The following is a 5,974-nucleotide window of genomic DNA, read 5'->3' on the forward strand; positions in this document are numbered from 1 at the left end:
ACTCCCAAATTTATTGGGTGGAAGCTTACCTTCCCAGGCTGCCCTCGTGCTTCCTCCCAGACTCCCGCCGCTGAAACAACTGAAAGGCCGCAGTCACGCGAGGTAAGACTTTTATAATCGAAAAGCTTACCTTCCCAGGCTCCCCTTGCGCTTCCTCCCGGACTCCCGCTGCTGAAACAACTGAATTGAATTAAAGCAAAGTCATCTTTCGTATGCTTTTTTTTTTGTTCAACTTCGGGTTCATCTGGCAAGCTCTCCGTAATAGTTGCATTAGAATTCAATCCAATGGCCTGCTCTGAAAAATCTGCTCACAATTTGACAGCTGAGCCAATCTAAAACATTTTGAACAAAACCCATTTCAACTAATATTGCACCATATTTAAAAACCAACTGGCTACAAGAAGACACGACCAATACTCACTCATCTTAATCCACATGGACAAGGAGAACCACGACTTCGACTGGGACAACACCAAGATCCTGGGACAGGCTAGGCAGAGACAAGCACGAGAATTCCTGGAAGCATGGCACTCCACAAAGCAGGCTATTAATAAACACATTGAACTCGACCCCATATATATTCCACTATGGAGGAAACCCGGAAGTGAGGCAATCCATCGCAACGGACCCCAGAGTTTAAAAGCCAGAGGGGAAAACACACCGACGCTTCATCAGAGGCTGCACTGAGGATGTTACCAAGCATGGTAACGAAATGTCTGCGGAACAACAAACCAGTTCGGCGAGCCAACCAACCTCAACAGGTTCTCCAAAGGTCCACCACCAACAGGCTCCCCTCACCTTCCTATACTCTGCCCTTCTCCCCACCTCACACCTACCTCTCTTTAGGGATCTAGTGTCAATCCCTGGTGAAGAGCCATTTGGTGGGATTGCTTTTGCCTGTACTGGAGAGCTACTTGCTTCTCACTGGCTAGCATCTCTCTGAGACTGGAGTGTTTTGAATATTCCCCGCTTGCTGAGTGAGTGCAGATTCAACAAAATTCAAGAAGTTTGACATCATCCAAAAGAAAGCAGCCAGCTTGCTTGCAACCACATCCATAAAAATTCAGTTCTGAGGAAGGGTCACCGAAACATTAACTCTGATTTTTTTCTTCATAGATGCTGCCAGACCTGCTAAGCTTTTCCATCAACTTCTGTTTTTGTTCCTGATTTACAGCATCCACAATTCTTCCATAAAAATTCAGTCATTTAATTACATTGTACATTAGCTGTATTGTGTACAATTTAATGTAGAAATTCAACAACACTCCCTAGAAAACAGCTTCCAAACAAATGACCATCTACCTAGAAGCGTGACAGCATCACATACATGGGGAAACCATTATTTCAAGTTCCTATCCAAGCCATTCACCATCCTGACTTGGAAATATGTCATCACTACTGCAATGTCACCATGTCAAATCCTGGAACTCTACATTTAATAGCATTTTGGATGTACCTACACCTTAGGGGCGGCAGCTCACCATCACCTTCTCAAGGGCAATTAGGTAAAGGTAGTAAATGCTGGTCCAACCAGTGATGTCCACATCCCCAGAATGAATAAAGTTAATAAAGTAATTTTACAGCTGCTAAGTACAAATATATCTATTCAAAGAAGCATATTACTTATTAATTAGGCTACATGGCCCCTTAATCCCGATCATTTGCTAGCAGAGTTGGAACATATTTGCTTTTCAGGGCACCAACTCATCAAAATCAATTAAATGAAGATATTTTGAGTCAATGCCCTTATTTAAAGTTATAAGCAAATATTCATTTAGAAAGCAAAAATGCATCTGTGCTACACTCATCTTAACACGCTGTCCTTTACCCGAGATCCTAAGCCCAGCAGATATAATTCTCAGTATTCACTCAACCCAAACAAAAATACTGCAGTCATATTAAGTTTTGTTCAGGACTGAACAGCTGGCCCCTTTTCCTTCAACATCATTAATATAACTGAGCTCAATTAATCAGGCCACAGTAAAGGCCTCACATGCAAGAAGCAAATTCAGGACAGAAATTTTAAGTTTTAGGGAAACAATTCATGTCAGGTAAAAGTATGGAAAGCTTTCTACAGAAATGACTGGCCATTCACTATGATAGAATGGAAGGTTAAATACAACGTTATCATTTGTCAATAAAAATGAAATGTACAAGTTGATTGATATTTCCAACAAGTAAATTCCTTTATTACATAAGATATAGTTCATTAAGTTAAACTAATACCCATTTCCTTCAAAATTATTTACTGAATAGGTATGAATAATTATAAGCTGTGACACGGATCTCTACCAGTGCTGTATTAAAATGAGGGACTTTTAGTCTAAAGGAGCTACACCACATTGACCACAACCTAAAAATGAAACTATGTTTTGGCTGTAATTTTATCAATATTGTCCAGCAAATTACTGTCTGTCATTCATAAGAAATTACTTCACTGCCTTCTGTCAACTTTATTTATGAAACAAATTACAGTGTCTATCAATTCATTATGGTGAAGCTCAAGAGCTTAATCCTCATCCTCAATTGCTTTTTTTATATCACAATTCAAGTGTTAAAATATAATTATAGCATTAAAATACATCATATTAATGAGGCATCATAATTAAAATCAATTAGTATTACTTCCACCTGAACAATGTTGAAGATAAATTCAGAGCCAGTCATTTATTCAGTGAGTAACAAGCAAACCAGCCAGATACTAAGTATGTTCATCAACTTGTGCTAACGTACTTGCTCTGGGTGAAGTTGGTATTGAAGTCACTCAGTGAGTCACAATTCAAAGACGGGGAAAAGTCAATCAAAAATTCCATTCCAGATTGTTATGCAGAAACTCCCACTGGAAATGTATGGGTGGAGTAAGAATGGAGTCTTGCCTGATGGCTGGGGAGCCAGCAAAATCTACTCATCACCTCCACTCAGAAAGGCCCACTGAAATTAAGTGTCCATCAATGCCTTAGGTGGAAAGCGATTCAGAACTAAGGGCAAAGAGGTGATTCCTTCCTTCCCAATGCCAGGTCCCTAGATGAATCGTTTGAATGAAGAACTGCACCCTATCCCTACACCACCTCAAACATCTCTGGAAACCCACAAGCAACTTGCCCAAGTATTGACTCACCTGCCCAAGTTTTACTGAATAACAGCAGTGGTGAAATTAGGTCCTCAAGTGGGTACTATGTGCCCACTTAAGGAGCCAATTAGTATCCAGGTGGGAAGGTTGTCCATTAGCTTAGACTTTATCAGTCAGGCAGCAGAGATGCTACTTCACATACTTCCACTTGATTAAATGTCCTTCACCTCCAAACCAGCCACCAACATGACATTACATTTCACCTAAGCCCCAGAACCAAACATCAATAAAGTTTTCATTATCGTCTAATTGGTGTTTGCTCCAAAACATCTTCACTTCTTTAAGTCTAAGGAGGCAAACCTGACTAAATCTGGTGTCCAAATGATTTAGCCATCCATGTCAGATTTAATTTAAAAAATTAAGCTCTACCAGGCCTCCTCTGTAAAAGCTCCACTCTTCTCTAGGATCATCTAGACCAGCAAAAGTAACCCCAGGCTCATTTCTTGTACTTCCTATTGTCTACTCAAGCCTTTCTCCACAATATACAAAGCTATTCCTGAAAGTCAGTGAAGGGTAGGTCTGAAACCTAACGTCTACACACCTCAACAGAAATACATTTTACAAACATGTACCACTTAAGTCGACAAAATTTACTTCTTTTCGAAATCCATTTTCACTCAAGTGTCATTTCAAAGGGATGGTAGTAATGTGCTACGACAAAATCAAATGAAACATAAAAAGACCAAACTATTAAACTTAATAACTTAAACTAAATGTCATTCCCACCGCCCTTTCCACTCCAGTGTCCATTGGTTGCCAAAGGGGTCTGGAGGCACATGGTTGCAGACATAACCACATCTAGTCACTTCTTTAATAATTCTGACTGCACTTGCTTAAACAAAGCAAAATGGGCCTTATCTTCAAAACAGTGTCATAAATCCTATTTTCAACCCTGATTGTGCAAAACCGTAAGCAAAACACGTAGCTTTGGAGGATATCACCAAGCTATCTTCCAGTCCAGGAACCATCGTAGATGAAGCAGTCTAGTGCAGGACACGAGCTATACAATCAGCAGCAATGTGGATTGGCATTGAAACCACAGCCCTTTATCAACATTGGTTGCTGTATTCCAAGACTTAGATGAGGGGAACAAAGGAATGATAACTAAACTCACAAAGGCACCGAGGTAAGTTGGAAAGTATGTTGTGAAGAAGATATAAGGAAGTTGCAGACAGATACAGATAGCTTGATTGAACATAGAACATAGAACAGTACTGCACAGTACAGGCCCTTTGGCCCACGATGTCGTGCTGACCTATTATCCGACTCTAAGATCAAACTACCCTGCATACCGTACATTTTACTATGATCCACGTGCCTAACCAAGAGTCGCTTTAATGTCGCTGATGTATCTGACTCCACTACCACTGCCGGCAGTGCATTCCATGCACCCACCACTCTCTGTGTAAAGAATCCACCTCTGACATCTTCCCTATACCTCCTTCCAATCACCTTAAGATTATACCCCCTCATAATAGTCATTTCTGCCATGGGAAGAAGTCTCTGGCTACCCACTCTATCTATGCCTCTCATCAACTTGTACACCTCTGTCAAGTCACCTCTCATCCTTGTTCGCTCCAATGAAAAATGCCCAAGCTCCCTCAACCTTTCCTCATAAGATCTGCCCTCCAGTCCAGGCAGCATCCTGGTAAATTGCCTCTGCACCCTCTCTAAAGCTTCCACATCCTTCCCACAATGAGGCAACCAGAACTGAACACAATATATCGAAGTGAGGTCGAACCAGGGTTTTATAGAGCTGCAGCATAACCTCGCGGCTCTTAAATTCAATTCCCCTGCCAATGAAAGCAAACGCAACATACGCCTTCTTTACAACCCTATCAACTTGAGTGGCAACTTTGAGGGATCTATGGACATGGATCCCAAGATCCCTCTGTTCCTCCACACTATCCACAACTCCACCAACCTTTGTGTCATCGGTAAACTTACTTACCCACCCCTCCACTTCCTCATCCAAATCATTTATAAAGATCACAAAGACCAGCGGTCCCAGAACAGATCCCTGCGGAACACCACTGGTCACCAAGCTCCAAGCTGAATACTTTCCATCTAGTGCCACCCTCTGTCTTCTATTGGGCAGTCAATTCTGTATCCAGACAGCCAAATTTCCCTGAATCCCATGCCTCCTTACTCTCTGAATGAGCCTACCATGGGGAACCTTATCAAACGCCTTGTTAAAATCCAAATACACCACATCCACTGTTCGACCTTCATCAATGTGTTTTGTCACATCCTCAAAGAATTCAATAAGGCTTGTGAGGCATGACCTGCCCCTCACAAAGCCATGCTGACTATCTCTAATCTAACTGTGCTTTTCCAAATAATCATAAACACTTTCTCTCAGAATCCTTTCCAATAATTTGCCCACCACAGAAGTAACACTGATTGGTCTGTAATTCCCAGGATTATCCCTATTCCCTTTCTTGAACAATGGAATAACATTTGCATCCCTCCAATCATCTGGTACTACTCCAGTAGACAGTGAAGATGCAAAGATCATCGCCAAAGGCGCAGCAATCTCTTCCCTTGCTTCCTGTATCAACCTTGGGTATGTCCCATCTGGCCCAGGGGACTTATCTATCCTCATATTTTTCAAAATTGCTAGCACATCCTCCTTCCTAATATCAACCTGTTTGAGTATATCAGCCTGATTCACACTGTCCTCACAAATGTCAAGGTCCCTCTCACTGGTGAATACTGAAGCAAAGTATTCATTAAGGACCTCCCCTACCTCCTTCGACTCTGTGCACAAGTTCCCTCCACTATCCCTGATCGGCCTTACCCTCACTCTGGCCATCCTCTTGTTCTTCACATAAGTATAGAACG

Source organism: Rhincodon typus, chromosome 2 (assembly GCF_021869965.1).
Source record: "Rhincodon typus isolate 14 chromosome 2, sRhiTyp1.1, whole genome shotgun sequence".
Lineage (NCBI taxonomy): Eukaryota > Metazoa > Chordata > Chondrichthyes > Orectolobiformes > Rhincodontidae > Rhincodon > Rhincodon typus.